The sequence below is a fragment of the Schistocerca nitens genome, chromosome 5 (genome assembly GCF_023898315.1).
Source record: "Schistocerca nitens isolate TAMUIC-IGC-003100 chromosome 5, iqSchNite1.1, whole genome shotgun sequence".
Classification (NCBI taxonomy): Eukaryota; Metazoa; Arthropoda; class Insecta; order Orthoptera; family Acrididae; genus Schistocerca; species Schistocerca nitens.
This window is the reverse complement of record NC_064618.1, coordinates 122,383,484-122,405,537: the sequence shown is the minus strand read 5'-3', so window position 1 is coordinate 122,405,537 and position 22,054 is coordinate 122,383,484. Positions and strand designations below refer to the sequence as shown.

Here is a 22,054-nt window from a genome sequence, read left to right as displayed (position 1 = left end):
GGTTTGTAGACGATACATTTATTGTTTGGCATCAAGACACTGAGAATTTCAACGACATTTTAGAACACCTGGATTCAATCCAGGAGAATATTAGTTTCACGATGGACATGGAAAAGAATGTATGTCTTCCGTTCCTTCATGAGTTGGTGAGGTGGAAAGTGGATGGTACGTTGGGGCATGCTGTTTACGGGGCGCCTACTCACACTGATTTGTATCTACAGTCTGACAATTCTCACCACTCGGCTCAGTTGGAGGGGTACTTCGTACCTTGGTTCACAGGGCCCCTGTCATCTCGCATCATGACAGTTCGTCAGCTGAGATAGCACTTCGTCTTCAGGCCACAAGTGGCCCACCGGGACCATCCGACCGCCGTGTCATCTTCAGAGGAGGATGCGGGTAGGAGGGACGTGTGGTCAGCACACCGCTGTCCCAGTCGTTATGATGGTTTTCTTTGACCAGAGCCGCTGCTATTCTGTCGAGTAGCTCCTCAAGTGGCATCACGAGGCTGAGTGCACCCCGAAAAATGGCAACAGCGCATGGCGGCCCGGATGGTCACCCATCCAATTGCCGGCCACGCCCGACGGCGCTTAACTTCGGTGAGCTGACGGGAACCGGTGTATCCACTGCGGCAAGGCCGTTGCCTTGTCAGCTGAGATAGGGCATCTCAAAATCCCCTTTCGTCAGAATAGTTATAGTGAAAGAAAGGTTAGACGAGTATTGTGCTATCGACCAACAGTGCACTGGGTGAATGATGATAATACCGAGGTGGCACCAAAATCTACTGACATTTTGCCATAAACAGGGAATATTTCGAGCAGGATTGGCCTTATTTTGCTTAAATATCGCTTGAAATGTGTTTTTGGACCACCATCTACGATCAGGGTCCCTTTGGTTGCGTAGAGGATAATCTTGGTTTGTGTAAGGCGGGTGTCTACCGTATTTCTTGCAGTTGTGGCTTGTCATGTGTAGGTCAGTTTGCCAGGACCGTGGAGGACCGATGTCTTGAACATAAGTGGCGCACACGCTTACAACAGCCGAGAAAATACGCCATTCCAGAACATTCTCTTGACGCCGGTCATAGTATGGAATATATCACGAAGACACTGGTATGCATTGCCAGCTATTGGGATAGTGTTATTAAGGAAGCTGTTAAAATTAAATTAGCAAGTAACTTTATAAACAGAGACGATGGTTTTTTTCAGTTCTGAACGGAAGCCTGCTCTCTCGCTTGTTAAAAAAGAGAGGGACGGAGATTATGCAACCACCAGTTGATTACTGATTTCACTGTGGATAATTTCTGACGTCGGTCATCCTTGGTTTGTTATGGCGCTAGTGTCTGCTGTGTGTGTGTGTGTGTGTGTGTGTGTGTGTGTTTTATCTTTACGAAGTTTCTGTGAAAATCGACGTTTTACACTCGCCTGCACACCGCTTACCTGCTGCAGTTTTGCCTTGAAAATGGTATGGCGTGCTCCTGTTGGAATATCGGCGGTTGCCTTCCCGTAGTTATTAGAAAACCGCAGATTGCTGCCTACGATGTCCACCAGATCACCTTTGTAGACAGACTATAACTGCGGTGCTTTCACATTTACCTGGGGCACTCCTGAGTATAACATTATCTCTTATGAAAACTGGGTTCTATTACTTAAGAAGTCTTCGAGCCATTCACATATCTGGGAATCTTCAATTAGACTCTTTATTCTAAAATCTTATTTGCATAAACTCACTTCAGAGAACTCATATTCTTACCAAGACACATTTCTTCTAAATTACTATTTGTAAACTAATACTGTACAATGATTTTTGATATACCTCTTATAAACAAACTATAATTCACACTCTCCTGCATCCTTCCTCACTTAACAAGTCATTCCTTACGCGAAACTATTTCTTAATCATCCTTGTTTCTATAAATAAACCGTTCTACTGGTATCTGATTCACAGGTAATTCAGGAGGGGCAACTCAAAGCACAACACGAAACAGCACAGCGCTAGAAACTGAGACACTTATAGTCAGTATAGTCTGTCGTTGCTTTTCACGATACTGTTTTACATGTTGAAACATGTACTCCACAGTAATTTGTTCCTTTTGCAATGTTACGAATTCGTCTATGGAAAGTAGGAGGTATTGTTTTAATGCCTCATTTAGGATAGCCAGGTTCTATTCCAGAATGGAACACATTTGGCGAAGAGAAATTACATTGTGTCAGAATTACGACAGTCGTTCTAGTGACAATAACTGATAGAATATCGTACCCATTATGACACTGCTTGCACAATTGGATAGCATTCCTGCCATGTCGAAGGTCAATTGTTGTCATACTCCTGGCTTCTTTCGTTTTCTGACAATTCTCCTCTTTTCTCCACATCTTGTTGCAGCGCCATGAACATTTCCTGTAACCTTCGTATTTCACTTCTTACTTCCCACACACTCCATTTTAATTTCAACGTCCCCCAGTGACTACTAGTTCCTACAACTCTTTGCTTAACAAATAATATTCCAGTTTCCAGCGGCTGGTTCTAGAGCATCCTTCAATCCTATCTCGTAGAGATGCAGAATCATTGGGATTGCGTCACTCATACTGGGTGCTCTTAGAAGTACTCCACCTGGGAGAAAAAAATTCGCGTCGCTATCCCCCCCCCCCGCCCCCTTTGAAAAGAATGTGCGGACTCCAATCACAATCTTCATCACATGACTCGACAATCTCTTAAATCCTATCACTATAAATTACAGCGTTACTAACAAAGAAAAAGGAAAAGTCCCCAAAACACAACAGTCAATAACAACAAAATAAACAGCAGTAAAACCAGAAAGTATCAAAACAATAACACACAAAATAAATTATTCTACATACTATCGACAAAATATTTCCCAAACCTAAGTTAGTTATTTTGTGATTTGATGAGAGTGCATTTGGCACATTCTATATCCTTTTATCACTGACTTTTGATATTTTTGCTTTCGTCTTGGATTTAGTATCCTGCACTGGCGATGTCACTGGTACTCATAGTAAATCGTCTACAGCTCCTTTGAACGGCTTTACGTATACTACATGCACAATGGAGATTTTAGTAGTTGTTTCAACATGATGTTGACATTGGAGTTTACCTCTATGACCAATTACAGTCCCTGATACCGGTTCGATTTATTCTTCTTGTCCTTAGGTAGGGATTCTTCAATAAAACCTATTGTTCTGTTCTATGTTGAGGTAACTTACTCACATGCTGTTTCATCTGTTCTTGTCACTCGACCACTTACTTTCTACCAAACATCATGCAACATGTTTTTAAATCTTTTAACTGAGTCTCTGTTTTTTTCCTTTTTAGGGTTCATTTTGTCATAGGATAATAGTACCTTCCGAACATACAGTACCTTGCAGGGTGATAGCCCAGTATTACTGGGGAATTTGCAGTTGTATGCAGACACTAAAAATGAGAGACAGACGTCCTCATCATTATCATGTAGGGTTGCATAAAAACTCAACATTTTTGAAATTGTATGATGAACATGTTCCATACCTTCACTCAGTTGTGGGTGGGAATTGCTAGTCCTAAGTTTATGAATATATACAAAATGGCAAAGCTGTTTCATCAGATTGGACACAAAGTTAGTGCCCTGCCCTGTGATCATTGTATTGGGAGCATCGAATTTTAATAGTCAATAGTTCACCTTTACCTGTGTCATTGATCTGGAATTGCAATCATTGCGACATAACGTGGAAAAGATCTTCTACATTGAGCATATAATAGATATCATTGATGTTAAGTTGTGTGGTCCAAGAATATCAAGACCTACCATTTAAAAAGGTTTATACGCCTGCACCAATTTAGATGAAACCTCTGCTATTTAAGATCTGTGTGGTGCACACACAGTATACTGTTTCTGATATGTGTCTTGTAGTTCTGTTTTCCACCTGAATTGTTCGTCTGTGCATCGATGAGTTGCTGTCTGTCCTCCATGACCTGACAGAAGATGGTCATGTAGTAGCTACAGTGCTTCATCTTTAGAAGCCGCAGGCATCCTCACTTAATGGCCTTCACTTTGTAATTGTCTGTAGCAAGCCTTCATGTTCTGCAAGCTGTGACTGTGTCTGAAATACTTTGTGGTCGACATCAGCTGTCTGTGCACTTGTGCTTTCTACCTGGTTTATGCATTATCTCATATCTGAATACATTTAATTTCAGAGCTTAGTGTGTCAATCCACTTGATGGTTCTTTCAACCCAGTAGACACATCAGTACAGCATGGTCTGTTACTACCTTGAAATTTCTTCTATGGGGGGTGACAGTAGAAGTATGTAATACCAAAGATGAGAGCCAAGTCCCTTTTTCTATAAGACAACAATTTCGTCCTGCTTTATTAAGACTCGACATATATGCCACAGGGTGTACCTTACCAACTGCACTTTGGCTGAGAAGATGTCCAGCTGCTAAATTACTTGCATCACTTGATAAAACAATCCCTTCTTCAAAATTTGGAAACATACCAGACACAACATTAATGCTTGTTTACAATTACCAGTTCCAATCTGACAGTTGGTAGATCATTTGAAACTTCGCTCCTACTTTTAGAAATGGTTTGACCACTCAGCAATTTTGGCAAAACGTCTGACCAATTTTAGATAAAAACAACAAAGGCGAAGTAATGATTATTGCTGTTTCTTATCTGTGCTCAAAAAAAGATCGTGTACTGTAGGAATTAAATGCACGTCGGTTTTGACACCTTCTTGAGCAGTTTTGCGCCCCAGATAATTCTCCCCTCTTACTGCTGAGTTCCTTTAATTCGCAGTCAGTGTCAAACATATTCTACATACCCTCTTGAACACCTGCTCCAATCACTGTACATGTTTCTCCATGGTTATTTTATTATTTTTTTTTTTAACCCAGTTATGTCATGGAGACAAATCATGCACTGTTCTGGTTTTAATTCTCATAATACTCCATCCGACAAACTTGTGGAAGTGGCTGGCATATTTGTTAGACCAAACAGTTTTCTATAATATTATTAATGAAACCATGGGACTGTAGTTGCTCTCTTGAACCCGTTTTCCAGAACTAATTCCATCTGGTAATAATTAATTTTTAAATTCATCATATTGCATTGGCTTAAGTTCTCAAAGTCTCCATTAGATCTGGTATAGTGTATGCATCGATGATGGTTCTTGCATTGAAGTTCATGTAGTGACAGAAAAATCTAAACATTCTTATACCATCTGATGATTTCTTTTAGGATGATTACATTAGGTTCACCCCAGAGGCAATCGCTATATTCAATAACGCCATCAGCCAACTGCTGGTTGATAAGTTTCTCCTTTATGAGGTATAAGTGTTTTGCGACTCTTTACGATTTCCTCTATAGCAGAGTGTTATTTCCTATTCGTTTTCTGTGTTATGTGACAGGTGTCATCGATAATGGCCCTCAAGTATTAAATAGATCTGTAAATAACGATAACGAAACTTCCATAGCTTCTCTATCGCTTCATTCCAATTACTGGACATTTAGATGTAATATAGTTGCCTTGATGGTTGATTTGCGGACAAGATGTCCCCAAGGTCTATCCAGACCATTCTCTTCTAGGATATCTAAGTTTGCGACTAGTAAACCCTTTGTCAGACTTACCTTCTCTATGCCAAAATATCTAGTCACTGGGACTATGTAATCCCTGGCTTTTTCCAATAAGTGAAATATGCTTCAACGTACAAAACAGTGTGACTTATTTAGCTATTCATTGCTTTAAATTGGTTCTGTAGTATTTATAGAATAAAAATCCGCTTCTGTTGACAGTAATTACTTAATTTATCTTACAACTGATTTCAAAGCATGAAGCTTCAGGTGCCACAGCCGCCATGGTAAGCTGGCTTCTCGACCATCTGCCCTGGCACATCCCTTTCATGCTGTCCAGGTGGGCACTGTAATTGCTGATCCTATGCTCCCATGAGCTTTTTTGACACGGGTGTGACCTTTACGACTGACTTGCTCAATGGCTACACATATATGTTCCCATAATTACTTGGTGGCACTTGAAGCTTCAGCTTCAAAACCAGTCATGGAATAAATTAAGAAAGTGCTTGTAAATGAAGCAGATTTTTATTCTATGAATATATTCCACTGTTGCGAATGTTCACTTGATTGCCGCGCTGGGTAGCCACACAGTCTGAGGCAACTTGCCACGGTTCGCGCAGCTACCCCTTGCCAGAGTGTCGAGTCCTCCCTTGGGCATGGGTGTGTATGTGTGCGTGTAGTCCTTAGCTGACGTTAGATTACGTAGAGTTTAAGCATAGGGACTGATGACCTTAGCAGTTTGGTCCCATAGGAACTCACCACAAATTTCCGAAAATTTCCTTGATCAGATATTTTGGCTGTACAATGATACTTTGCTTCTAAAGTTAGTACCCACTCTCACCCTGACTAAGTAACCTGTACCTCTTGGTAGTTCATCATGCTGAATTGGTGTTTAGTGAACGTGTATGGAGTTTATTTGATACCCCCATCATGATTGATTAACATTATGGCGATGTTGCACTCTTAGTAGTTGAAGATACATTCCACTGAGTTTTATTTCATTTTTTTTATTTTTTATTTTACACATCTATTTCCGTGACACAAAATTTAGGGGCAAGTAGATGTGGTCAAGGAAAATAAAATAAAACCAAATCTTTATGAATCCTAAGAAGGCGAGAAGCTGTAAGTTTATCTAAACTAAATCGACAATGTAATACCAAAATTAGCTTAACTCTTGAAGGAACTCCTCGACCGAATAGGAGTACTGACCCACGGGGAAACTCTTCAGTTTAGATCCGAAAGTGCGTGGATTACTGGTGAGGTTTTTGAATTCTTGTGGTGGCTGGATGCACTAGGCAATTGCACGCCTTTGTGACAGAGTCAAGTAGGTGTGATCCCAAATCCAAATGCAGTCTGGATTTCTGCCTAGTATTAACTGAGTGAAAACTGCTAATTCCTGGAAATAAGTTGATATTGTTAACAAGGAACGATACTAAAGAATATATGTATTGAGAGGTTAGTATCAAAATACCCACTCTAATGAACAATGGTGGAGGAGAGGTTTGTGATACAGAATGAGCTCATATTCTCTGCTACATGAAATTTCATGGTTTTGTCGTTTGATCAGCACTTTTGGTTGCATCAGGTCTTACAACTTCAACTTACAGACGCTGTATCCTGTTGTTGCAGTAAGTTGAGTAATTACTCTTGCATCCAACTTGTGCTTTCTTGTGGCACTTTGTGCTGTCACTATTATGACGATATCCCTCCGTCGCCACAATGTCATTTTGATATGTTCCTGGATTCGTTACTCAGCTTGTTCAGGGAATCACAATAGCTTCTCCGTTAACTGAAGTAAATAAATTACAATGATCATCCGGAAACAGTATTACAATGAAATTTGCCATAGTTTTATAAATGTATATAGCAATTCATCTAGCAGAGTAAAGAAAATAACAGGTCAAATTTTAGCTGTTAATAATCTTATATGTGGAACAGATTACGTTCCAATTTGTTTAGCTCATCCAAACAAGGCCTGAATCTGATGAAATGAAGGATCTAGAGTTATTTTAAAAAAAAACATTAGCTACTTATTTGCATAACTACCAATCTAAAATGGATACCACTGGCTATTGTTTCAGTCATTATCACTGGAGTTGGTTTGATACATTCACGTTGGGTTTCAGTTAGACTGTTAATTTTATCATCACAAATCATGGATGATCTGCATTATACATGATATCTAAGCCTGCCGCCGCGCGGGGTAGCCGTGCGGTCTAGGGCACCTTGTCATGGTTCGCGCGGCTCCCCCCGTCGGAGGTGCGAGTCCTTCCTCGGGCATGGGTGTGTATGTTGTCCTTAGCGTAAGTAAGTCTAAGTTAGATTGAGTAGTGTGTAAGCTTAGGGATCGATGACCTCAGCAGATTGGCTCCGTAGTCCTTACCACAAATTTCCAGATTTTCTAAGCCTGCCCCTGCGGATCTTTCCCTCCACCATACCTTCAACAGCAGTAGATTCATATATAGCATTTTTCCCCCACACGGGTTTTCTTATTTTAAATTTGTTCACGAAAGTAAAGTGTTGTCGAAGAAAGGATGTATTACGTTGCCTATAGCATAAGAATACATCTAATCATAAAACTGGCAAGAAGGTATTTGCTTTGCTAGTCTTACAGCATAAATGGATTTTTTATTGTATTAGTTTACATTCATTATGATGCTAGAATTACCTTCAGGCCTTGTAGTTGTCTTTGGAAAGTACCGAGCTTGCTGACGGTAAACCGTTTCATCGGTAATAGTTAATGCAGAGTAAATTTTGCATGGTGATAATAGTCACAATCGAACTTGGTTTAATACACATGCTGCGGCTTCGACTTACAAATGTTGAAATTGGAAAACAATAACGCTCTATGACGCACGGTCATCACGTCACCAAACGGACTACCTCTAATTAATTTAAAGACCAAAAATTACACAAAAAACTTCATTAACACGGGAATACAGGGATTCCTATTGGTCTGCAAAAATAAACAGGAAAGAATTCAAAAAGTGTTATTATTTCGCACAGAATGCAAGTTACAGGAGCGACAAAACCTAATGTCGCCGATACTCGAAGAAGAGGAAGGAAGAAATATTTGTTCTATTAGTTCAACAAAAGAGGATCGGGACAGTCTTCCATAGATAACGCCTATGCACAGATAAAGTAAATATCCTGGAACGCCATCTTATCTCTAATATCGAAATGTGAAGTTCAGCACAGGTGCCTTCCTGAATTGAAATGTGTTGCATTACAGCTCCATTTCAATACTAGTTGTAAGATTATGCCCCAGAAACTGTTCTCTGTGCATTCACTATCTATGAAAGATTTTTCGATCTTTTACTCCCAAACCAATTGAGCTGATGTTCCTTCCTCTTCTTCTTCTTCAAGCCTTGCTGCTAAAGAGTTTCATCTTCCCTGTAACTTGTACTTCATCCTTAGTATAATACAATTTAAATCATCTCCTCTTTATTGTGGTAGACTAATACGAAACCTTGCGTTCGAATACTAGTGAAGTTTATTTTGTATACCTGTTCACCGTAAATTAGGTGTAAGCGTTCAGTTCGGTGACATAACGACAGTACGCCATAACTGAGCTTGGATCTTCTCATTTCAATATTTGCAGGTCGAACCTGCAGTTTATGTTGTTAACGAAGTTCGACTGCGCTTGTTATTATCATGTAAAACGAACTTTGCACATCAACCATTTACAGTTACGAGTTTTCGCATCACCAAGCACGTTGCTTTCTACATTGCGATGTATCCTTCCTCTTGAAAACGTTTTCCCATAAAAAATAAATTTAAAATAACTACCCACACCGAAGGAAGGAGGATGCATTTCACTGGCGACCATTACAGGATCATTTTATAAATGTTCTGTGTAGGAAATTTTGTTCTAATTTATGTTTTCTGTACTAAATGGAATCTGTGAAGTACTAACGAAATGAACAGTAGTAAAAAAATCTATTTTATTTAACGCAAACAATATTACACAAAAGAATTACAAACAATTTGTAGAAAAAAGAAACATAGTAGATTCTTTTGGAAATTAATATGAGTGTTCTTCATTAGGATGCAACGTCTAAGGTAAAGACAAATATACTTATCTCCTTGCCTGTTTTAGTATTCACAAAGCTAAGTTACACAGAATGGCTGACTCTGCGTCCTGAGTGTGCAACATGGCATAACACTGTCTCATTGTTGCAACAGATCATTATCTTCTTACTGGAAAGTCCACGTTCTTCATTATCATTGTGTTCTGGTGTTGGACTAAAATATGCAGTTTACTGAGACAGCCTGAGGCAATTTTTGTGGTACAGTAAAGATACTAAAAGCTGAAAAACGGGATAGGAAACAAATGATGTTGTGTAATTATACATATAATGCAGCGAATTCGCTGATACGGCTGTCAAAAATATTAACAGTTCAGCAGCTGAAATGGAGTCGCAGGCTGAGGGTGTAATCTTATTCCACCAGCTAGTCCTAGTCCAGCTACCCCCATTTACGCCATTATATCGAAGTTTAAAGGGCTAACGGAAACGTATTTAGAACAACTGCCGTTGCAGCAAGATGAAGCTGCAAGGTCGTGATTGCAACAGGGTGCCCTAATAACATATTTTCAGATCTGAAAACCACATACCACATCATTCCCGAGATAGTACAGAAATTAATATAAAATGATCTATTTTGAAACAAACTGCAAAAGTATGTAATTTTATTGCAGAAGAAGAATTAATTAAAAGAGTTGTTTCACGAGGAGGGAAAGTTTTTAACAGGACTTTACGAACTGGATTTCGGATAAAAATACCTAGATGACTGAAAAGCTAGATTCATAATTTCAACTTGCTATACAATAGCCTCTTATAAAAGTGATATCTGAGACAGTCACTTCAGGAAAATCATTTAAATAATAGTTTAATAAAATGAGAGCTACTTGTGCTTTTAGTAAAGATTTATCTGAAAAGCGTGGCAGTCACTTCTCATATTAGAAGTGTGCAGCAGGAGTTGTATCCTGTCATATAAATAGTACATGGCACTGTTACTAGGGCAGTTGGTAACTGTAATAGTCTGGCACTGTATCACAGAGTGTTTAGAAATGATATAGACCCTGATGGTGTGTCACCTATACATATATCAAATGGGTTAGTGGCAGACACATCTATATCATCTATTCTGCTAGAAGTAAGTTTATTGAAACACCGACAGTTCAAGTTTTTACACTTGGTAAGAAAAATCTTCACTCTGTTTTCAAAAATGGTTCAAATGGCTCTGAGCACTATGGGACTTAACATCTGTGGTCACCAGTCCCCTAGAACTTAGAACTACTTAAACCTAACTAACCTAAGGCCATCACACACATACATGCCCGAGGCAGGATTCGAACCCGCGACCGTAGCGGTCCCGCGGTTCCGGACTGAGCACCTAGAACCGCTAGACCACCGCGGCCGGCTCACTCTGTTTTGCTCTTAAAAATTTTTAATCGACTGATACCTAGATGTTGGTCAAAACAATAAAAATAAAGTTCACTACAGGTTTCATCGATACAAAAACGGTCAATTGGCCAACTGAAATGGCTGCAAACTGCCAAATCTATGAGCAATTTGAGAAAGTGTTTTTGTCGAAGTGTTGGTCAAACTGCATACAGGAAAGACTCCTCAAAGAAGTGTTCAACCCCGAGCCATGCCACAGTATGTAACGTAAATTTCGAAAATTAAATCAAAAGTGTATAAATGAAACTACATATTAGGATGAACCCATTTTGCACTGGGCTGTGTTACGAATACTTTTAGCGACGTTGCCTATGAATATAAAAGAAATGTTAGATCTGTTCCAGAGACGAACAGATAACTCCTCATCTCCAAATTTGATTCTATTAGCTTAATACATGAATACGGGTGGTGGAAATAACAATGGTGGCATGTTTCAGTCGACAACACTGCATACACAGTTTCTCAACCACGACAGATGAAATTAGCGTCATTTTCATTTTGTAATGCAGCCATTAGGGTCTTTGGTGGATAATATTCAGTATACTAACTGAGCTTCTAACAAAATTCTGTTACAATAAAGGACGTAATAAGTAACACCCCAGATGCTATAGTCATGAATTATGTCAATGACATAGAAACAGTTATAATCAAAGGAATTCCAACACGGGAAATCACAGCCAGTCACACTTAAACAGTACTTATCAGCAAAGAGTTCTAGTACAATATCGCGCTATTGACATGACCTGGAGAGAGCAGAATCCATCATTCAGTATTACTGGAATGTCAAAAGAAACCCACCCAACCAGGACTCCTTCAACAAACTAGAACCAAACACATTCTACCCCCAAATGACAGTTGTGGGTTGAATTAGCGGGGTAGAAAAGACAATTCAGAGAACCTGCTTAGGTACAGTATAATTAAGACATTAGACCTGAATTGGGTTCTGACCACTACAAATGCTGTAATCAATGTAAATACACAGCTCAGGCCACTATTAATGCTATTGTGAGAAAAATTCCGACTATAGAGGTGTTGACACAGGTGCTCCTATACATGTGATATCACCGAGTCTCTTTAATACGTTTAGTGAGGTTACAAGCATACCTACTTACGCACCACAAAACTGGAATATTATTGGAGCAGTCGGTATGAGGTCGCAACAGGTCAAAGTCCAGACAAAGATCGAGGTAATTATGGGAAATGGATCCATAGTTTGCACGCTCATAGTTGTCAATGGGTTGATAGTCAAATGCATGTAATTTCTGAGAGACAAAGACGCCAAAATAGGCTGATCCTCTGGCAAGTCCTGCCTGAATATCGACAGTGAAGATATTATTGTAGACTTGATAAAGAGGAAAGCCAAACATAGTAAATACTATCAAAGCGTAAGAGTCAAGTATAGTGAGACGAAAGCTACATTAAATAATAACTAACCTACTCAGTATAGTACTGTGCAGAATTGAAGAAGATGACATAAATGACAGAGTGGCATAGTCCTTAATTCTTAACACACAATAACAGGCTAAAGCAAAAAGAATTGTTATTGAAATATGTACAAGTTTTAACAAGAAGCCAGAAATTGCACATACTTCCCGGTATCGTACAGAAGCGCTTCCACACTAAAAAAAAATTCCAAAACTCATAAGCTATCCAGGGACACAACGTGAGGTGTTATCATAGAAATAGTGCGATTGTTAGAATAGAATATTATAAACCAACGCAGTCGCTTGATTGGAAGGACGCCACTTGTTACCCTAACTGGAGGCAATAAAATAAAGGGAACATATGCCTGTCATAACCTTAACAAATATCTACACTAATGATTGCTTCTGTTTGTCTTCTACTAATGTTTGTATATACATTAGCAACCAGTTCTACACCTGTAGTTTCCTTGTGATACTAGAAGAAAATCTCGGAGCCATATTTACACACCGAAATCACGCGGTCTGTCAGCAGTACTATTTGTATCTAAACATGTGTTGCATGTGGATAACTGCGATCACTGGAGCACAGATTGAGCAGTCTTTTGTCGGAATGTTTACGCACATCAGACAGACTGAATAGTGGACGCTACCCTCGTTGTGTCTTGCAATGACTGAAAGGAATGTATAAATGCTCATAATAGCTACTAGAGACACAAAGCAAGAACACATTGTTATCTCAGCGTGTAATTTGTGGGGCCTGTAAACTGTCGCACTACAGACAATTTGTTGTAGTATTCCACAAGATCATCATGTGGAGTCATGACACAAACAAGGAATTTCAACTACCTTTGGCAGCTTAGAAGAATTATTTTAATGATATATGATATAAACTTACTATACTTGTGTCGTCCTAAAATGGAGACATTTGTCTATGAAACTAGGTCTTTAACAGTGTAGATAACGTGTTATATTTCTTTTAGTAGTACTATGTATTTTGCTATAACAAGTATTTATTTGTCTGTCTTTTGTAGTATCTTTGAACTAAATGAATTCAGAACTTGGTAGATGAGAGGAATGCCTTACTCGCCATTTGTACATACTTAATGTAGTGTGGGGTGACGAAATTTTGAATTTGTGTCAATGGCGTTCAAGTTCCTATGAATAAACGAATTGTTATATATGTATGTGGACTCTAAACTATTACATTTCAATTTGAGACTTCTCGAATAAAAAGTGCATCCTATGCACCATTCTGAGCTTTCTCTCTCTCCCTTCTGGCTTCTGTAGAATTTCACACATAAATTTGAAAGCCTATGATACAGTTAACGCAGATTTTTTCTTTCTTTTGCTTTTGTGAGTTAGTTGTGAAACTGTAAGACACTTGTAAACAATATATCCTCCTAGCGTGTGTTGACATGGACAACCAGAACAGTAAACAAACAAAGTAACTTTGCACTCACTTGAATCTAGACCAGCAAACTGCTGTTACACTTCTTGTGCTATGTGGAAAATTAGAATACTCTCCGAATGTGGTGAGGAGGTCTTATCTGCAAAAGAGTTTATTAAATAACTATGGTAAACTCGTAACGGGAACTCTGGTGCGAAATAGTTCACAAACCCGACTGCTTCCAGCAAAACTATATTGTTGGCATGAATTACTGTGCACGCTGTCATTATTGACTTGAGTGTACCGTACATATACAGGAAAATTAGCCCATCAGAGACACATTTCGGTGCATGTTGTGGACATGAACTTAAAAGACCTCGTCTCCAGTTTCCAAGCGACATATTTAAATCGAAGTACAAAGGGAGCTTGCAGTGCTGTAAAGATGAAATATAAAAGGTCTATCACTGACTAATGAATATGACGTTCTGCCGCCTGGCGAACAGCACTCCAGTTTCCAATAGTTGGTCTCGCAATGGTTCAAATGCTTCAAATGGCTCTGAGCACTATGGGACTCAACTTCTGAGGTCATCAGTCCCCTAGAACTTAGAACTACTTAAACCTAACTAACCTAGAGACATCACACACATCCATGCCCGAAGCAGGATTCGAACCTGCGACCGTAGCGGTCTCGCGGCTCCAGACTAGCGCCTAGAACAGCACGGCCACTCCGGCCGGCGTCTCGCAATGCTCCTACCATATTCTCTATGAAGAGGTGCTGCACTGCAGGATTGGGAAGCATTTGACTCTTATCGTTTGACATCCAGCAACGTGGGAAAATGAATCTGTAATTACTGCCCCTCCTCTTTATCGAAAGAGTTGACGTCACCTCACATACTTCTTCGTGTGGATAGATAATACAAGAACCCTAATGAAAATCAACAACAATTATAGCAATAAATGACATTTCCCCCTTAACTTGCACCCACGAAATTACATTGTACAGCAATCACATACTGTCCATCCTAACTGTTACATAGTAATATCTTATTTAACGTTAAACCTCGCAAAATATCTTACACACTACTTATGTTAAAGAAAATTCTTCCTTGTTACTTCTCGGATACTACCCTTCTGTTACCTAGCTGTAGATAGCTTATGTTCATTTTGGTTCTCATTCTCCCTACCTCTCTTTGCTTTCCCCATAGGTGCTGGCACATGGCGAAAGTAAATATGGAGTGCCTTAAAACCTTTGTACGAATTCAACATCAAGTATCCTCGTTCCAGTTGGAGGTTGTAGCTTTAATCTCCTAGTGGCATCATCTAGATAACTTGTTATAATCCATGATTTCGTGTAATAAAGTTGTTGGCTTTACCCTGTGGTATGTATGGACACAATGGCGTTATGCACTGCTGTACTCCATTTTGCGGCAATTTTCGTGCACGTTTCCCTACCTCATCCTGATGCACCAGTGTTCTGGCCTTGGACCTCTGTACCCATTTCCAAAAATCCTGTAACGTCCATGCGAAATTCCGCAGAGGTTCTTCATTCCTCCTTAGTTTTGGTTTGACTATGTTGAACGTGTAGGGCATCTTCATCTTTTATACCACCTCAAATGGGAAAAAACAGTGCTGGTGTGCATCTTAGAATTATATACTGCCATGACGACTGATGTAAAGTATAAACATCCCAATCAGTATGGTGGCAGTTGACACAGTAGCTCAACATTCTCTCAACAGTACGAAGAACAAGATAACTTCTACCACCAGCTTGCAGGTGTTCCCAATAGCACAAAGAACATGCTCAGTTCTACCATCAGCTTGCGGGTGCAACAGACTAGTCCCTAGCCTCCAGATCTGTACATAGTGACATACTGGTCTTAAGATGTCCAACAAGAAGTTAGTATATAGGTGTCAGGGACACCAAACTTTGGCAACCAGTTATTTATCATGGCCTGTCCACAACAGTTACCTGTTGGTTCAGAATGGCAATCACCGAATTCTAGCGGTAGTCATGATGAAAAACAGCAATAATGCAACAGTTCCCTTTGGGATCCATATAAAAGATCCTAAAACATCAATTCCTATGGTTTCAAAAAGTTTTGTTGCCTCTGGTAACATTTGTAGTGGTATTTGCTGATGACTCATAAAATGAGCGAAGTATTGATCCAAGCAAAAATATGTACTCGTGTAAGTGTTTGTTCTTTCTGGCAGCTTTCGGCAATCCCTCAAAAAAAAAAAAATCATAAGTTCACAAGAGGTTCTTCTTTATCGTCACAATAAAAATTATTATATAACGTATCACGCATTATCCCACTAGCCCTTACAGGTAGAAAGTTAAGTGCGTTACACACTAAAACTTCCCTCGGTCATGATTTCCTTACATTGAGTGAACAAATATTTTAGATATCCCTTTCCAGCAATGATTAATGTAAATTTCAAAGGGCGTTCAGTGTACACGAATTTCAGCTATTTATTTAATTTACTACACAGAATTGTTACATGTGCTTTGTGCTCACCATCAATTCAGGCGAAGAGCATAGAGATAAGTGGGAATCTAAAATGGGCCGTGTTCTTCATATAATGTTTAGTGCCATTGAGCAGAATCAAATTACAACAACGATACAAACTGCAAGTGCATTGCGCCTCTGGAGTTTAGTGCTACGGCTAACAGAGGTGGATAATTATTGGAAGTAATGCAAGTTCAAAATGGTTAAGTTCTGACCCACGTCTCTTTTCCTTGTACTCCAGCAGGACACTCTGCCACTCTTGGATCTATCACCCTACGGTCTTCATGTCCAGACAGCATCCTTGAAAACGTCTTTCCTTAGCTTAGAAGAAACTTTCCCTAGATTAGCAAGCAGTACTATGCGTGGACTCAGTCTCGTTAACCTAAAAACATCCCTTTATGCACAATGAACTGAGGCTGTTTTGCAAACACCTTGCAGCCTGTGTCAGCTGCCGTTGCTGTCTGCCAGTCCGCAAGGCTGTGACCCAGTACCCATACTGCCATAACTACCACAACCTTCCTGCTGAACCCATCTGCATTCCCATACTTCTTGCCTGTTCTATGGAGTACCTCAAAACCAGTCAGTGTAATGCCCACCTAATCAGTCTATATGAAGGATCCTTCAATGCAAATAATCACTTCCACGCCACATATTTGGTTATCACCTTGAATTTTTTACCATGCTAATAATGTGGAATATGTAAGCCCATATATTACGCTTAACATCTCCTTATCTGTTTTGGAGTAATTTCTCTTGCCCTTGTTCATTTTCCATGGGGTATATGCCACAGGATGTTTCTGTCTCTGTATCACCTGGTTAAAAGCAGATTCAAATGCCCAGATGGCAGTGACACCAGATAGTAAAAATTCTCCTCATAATAATCACCATAGAATTTAATTTTAAAGCCTCTTTCAGGTTTTTTAATGAGGCTTAACATTTCATTGGCCACTGAAACTTTACACCTATTTTTTGACAACTGCGCAATTGGTAATGCAATGTCTGAAAACCTTTCCATGAATTTTCTGTAATAAATGACCAAACTCAAGAATAGTTGTAATTCCTCAGTTGTCCTGGAAGTTGGAAAATCCTGGGTCTGATTTTGTCCCTTCCTAATCTGATGTCCTAAACAGCTCACCTCCTCCATCGTAAAATGACAATTTCCCATACTGTGTGTACTATGTGTAATCTCTTCAAAACATCCATCAACCTTTGTACATGTTTCTTCAAAACCCTTGGGAGAACAATTATGTCACTGAATTACAAAATAATTTGTTGAGGTTCCTGGGTCCTTAGTATACAGTACAACAACCAATGAAACGTGGCCTGCGTATTTTTCAATTTGATTGGGTTTTACTGATATTGGTTATGATCCAAAGTGATCTATAACGCTGGTCTTAGATGGACCTCGAGAGCTGCCTCTTACTGATATACCTGCTTCTTAAATCTATTGTTGAGATGTTTAGCAATGCTACAAACTGCGAAGAATTTCCTTAATTTTGGGTACGGGGTACACATCTGCCATTGTTTCACTATTCACTTGCCGACAGCCACAAAAAATCTATACTTTTTTGTCACACCCGCGAAGTTTTTGGGTATGACAACAATTTGTGCTGCCTACGGGATAGTGCTCTCTTCTGTTATGCTATTACACATCTGTTGGTTGTTAAAGACATCCATAATCAGCTGTAAATACCGTGATGTCCGATACAGTTTGCAATATACAGATGCATGCTACCCATTGGAAGTCAGTGTTGTGTTATAAATATTGCTTCCATTTCAACCCTCCCTGTTCTTTTCAAATGCAACACCTTCACACTTAATGCAGCTATGGTAGTGGTTTATTATTTGATTGTGGCCTACAAGTGGTGTGCACAAATCATCTCTATTTAAAATGCCTAAACTGGTTACCAACAAGCTTCGGTCAACATCATCTCTTCCATGCCAAAGTTATCTACACGAACGTTACCACTCTTTCACTGTCCACTTCCTGCTGCAAACAATAGTTGTTTATGTGAAACACTATGCTGCATCCGAAACAACAATTTCTTCTAGTGGCTCTTTCACGTATAACCTATTAATTGTCAGTTCTGGCCATACATTCACCCAAAATGGCTTCCTGGTGCCTTCTGTCCCTATGTCATGCGAACGAAACCTTACTGATTTTTTCTGCTGTGTAGTTGAAATGTCCGCTCAGGAAGACGATCTGTGCGAAAGTATTTTACTGGTGACAGTTTCCCCCACTTGAAACGTTGTTCCCCTGAGTTCAATTTTACGTTACCGAAGGTCATCTATGGCATGATTTTTGAGCAGAAAGTCTACCCTCAGGACTGGACAGTAACTGTCACTTACATGAGACACCATTTCCACGCCCTATTTGAAGTTGCCCCCCCCCCCCTCCCAATCTGAAAATTGCTGAAATCAGGAACTTCACTCTACCGTTTCGTACCCTTGTATTTAACAGTTTCTTATCTAAGAGGTTCACGTTTGGCACTGATGCACGTGTCCCTGTGTTCTACGAAAACTGATGCCTCTCACCCCTTAGGACCCCTACTACGCCACATTTAACCTCGCCCTACGTCTCTGCACTGTTGAAATTTAATAGAAAAGGTAGTGGTGCCCCACCACATGGCACTTCCAACGCTGTGCCTGACGGCTGACGGCACTGGCTGCACGCTCACGCTTATAACATCTCACGTTAGCAGATAGAATATCTCGCCTACTGCGCACCACCATCACCTGTCTTCCCCTGCTTCATAACCAAACTGATGGTAGCCGTAAAACCTTTTAGCATATCTGCCCAAACTCTCCTAGACATGTTGGCTTGCAGGCTCCACAGCAAAGCATCTGGAGCTCTGTAGGCTTCTTCCTGGACGGTAATATATTTACTTCATTACTTCTCGTTAGCTCATAAGTATGCCCGTCAACTTTTTTTAACCTATCACTCAAAATTATTAACGACCCATTGTGCTTCTGTGACATTCAACACAAGGGCTCCAGAAAATAGCCGACTACGTTTCCTCTAGCTCGTTTCTAAACTGCTCAAACTTCAGTGAATTCTTAAAATTCTCGTTGTACTTCTCAAACGCTTTTGCTTTCACCGTCAATCTCAACTTGTAACGGCTGACACTCTGTCCAAAACCATTCTTCGCAGCTGCCTCCAGATAACCCAGGAAGGACAGTAAATCCTCATTGGCTTGCTAAAAGAGGGAGTAAACAAATTAGTGGCGGCTGACGGCAGTGATGGAGTGGATAAACTGGACGATACCCAACCTGCTCTCAGAGAAAATATTTGCTTATGCATTTTGGCCTTCACATTCATTACTGACTGAATCGCCTCCTGATTCATTGTTGAACCTTTGTTCCTAAAAGACAACGAAGTACAGTAAACCAACAACTGGAGGATAATACCAACTGACACTCATTGTGTACTTGCTTATGTCTTATGTCTAATCATGACCTACACTCCTGGAAATTGAAATAAGAACACCGTGAATTCATTGTCCCAGGAAGGGGAAACTTTATTGACACATTCCTGGGGTCAGATACATCACATGATCACACTGACAGAACCACAGGCACATAGACACAGGCAACAGAGCATGCACAATGTCGGCACTAGTACAGTGTATATCCACCTTTCGCAGCAATGCAGGCTGCTATTCTCCCATGGAGACGATCGTAGAGATGCTGGATGTAGTCCTGTGGAACGGCTTGCCATGCCATTTCCACCTGGCGCCTCAGTTGGACCAGCGTTCGTGCTGGACGTGCAGACCGCGTGAGACGACGCTTCATCCAGTCCCAAACATGCTCAATGGGGGACAGATCCGGAGATCTTGCTGGCCAGGGTAGTTGACTTACACCTTCTAGAGCACGTTGGGTGGCACGGGATACATGCGGACGTGCATTGTCCTGTTGGAACAGCAAGTTCCCTTGCCGGTCTAGGAATGGTAGAACGATGGGTTCGATGACGGTTTGGATGTACCGTGCACTACTCAGTGTCCCCTCGACGATCACCAGTGGTGTACGGCCAGTGTAGGAGATCGCTCCCCACACCATGATGCCGGGTGTTGGCCCTGTGTGCCTCGGTCGTATGCAGTCCTGATTGTGGCGCTCACCTGCACGGCGCCAAACACGCATACGACCATCATTGGCACCAAGGCAGAAGCGACTCTCATCGCTGAAGACGACACGTCTCCATTCGTCCCTCCATTCACGCCTGTCGCGACACCACTGGAGGCGGGCTGCACGATGTTGGGGCGTGAGCGGAAGACGGCCTAACGGTGTACGGGGCCGTAGCTCAGCTTCATGGAGACGGTTGCGAATGGTCCTCGCCGATACCCCAGGAGCAACAGTGTCCCTAATTTGCTGGGAAGTGGCGGTGCGGTCCCCTACGGCACTGCGTAGGATCCTACGGTCTTGGCGTGCATCCGTGCGTCGCTGCGGTCCGGTCCCAGGTCGACGGGCACGTGCACCTTCCGCCGACCACTGGCGACAACATCGATGTACTGTGGACACCTCACGCCCCACGTGTTGAGCAATTCGGCGGTACGTCCACCCGGCCTCCCGCATGCCCACTATACGCCCTCGCTCAAAGTCCGTCAACTGCACATACGGTTCACGTCCACGCTGTCGCGGCATGCTACCAGTGTTAAAGACTGCGATGGAGCTCCGTATGCCACGGCAAACTGGCTGACACTGACGGTGGCGGTGCACAAATGCTGCGCAGCTAGCGCCATTGGACGGCCAACACCGCGGTTCCTGGTGTGTCCGCTGTGCCGTGCGTGTGATCATTGCTTGTACAGCCCTCTCGCAGTGTCCGGAGCAAGTATGGTGGGTCTGACACACCGGTGTCAATGTGTTCTTTTTTCCATTTCCAGGAGTGTATTTTGACTTAGTACACCGCCTAGCAGTGTGGCCGTAACAGTTGCACATCAGACATTCAACTGACACCAGGTCACCACATGGTTTACTGTCCCCTAATAGTTCGTACTGCAAGCGCCTTACTGGTTGTAAATAGTGCTTCCTAGTATTGCCCAGAAATTGCTCCAAATCATCCAGTTTCTCTGCCGACGTAGTAATGCTTTCAAACTCCCAGGTTATGATGACATTATTGAATGATATCCGCCAACAACCTACTCTCTGCACAATCCATCCACTGTACTCACCTCACTGTAATTCAGTCTGCTAACCTCTGCACCTGTCATTGCGCTGGGACCAGCTGCTGGTGTCAATCTGGAATAAGCTTATGACATCTAAATGTTGAGGCCTATGGCTTCCACAGTGGCAGGTCTGATTTGAGGCGATGGGTTCACGTCAGAATGTGGATCAAGCTTGGCTCAAGAAAATAGCATTGACAATCTCCCATTTTATTTGCAGACAAGTTAGAGCAGTCATGGCATTTTTTTTTGCAGTAGAAACGCTCCACAGACCGTGCGCCAATGGCGGCGAGGCCATCTGCCACTAAGGCAACACGTGGCCAGTGTCCACTTGAAGTCAGCAGCGTAACAGGTCTATGATGTGGGATGCCTGTAGTAGCAAATGCACCAGCTTAGCGTTGGTCGCTATTCAAGGCAGGGAATGCTTGTAAACAAGGAAGCATGTCGTGATCCTCGAAGCGAAACATATCCCTCAATAGTTGTGACTGCCGCTGTGAGCAGAGGCAGTTCGTCAGCACAAGTGCAGTTGGTGGAGTGGTTGCACCGGCTTGAACAC

General features: G+C 41.3%; 1 pseudogene; it reads right to left on the bottom strand.

Annotated features, from left to right (window-relative positions):
• Nucleotides 1–524: 524 nt before the first annotated feature.
• On the bottom strand, nucleotides 525–642 carry LOC126261534 (5S ribosomal RNA; annotated as a pseudogene).
• Nucleotides 643–22,054: the final 21,412 nt, after the last annotated feature.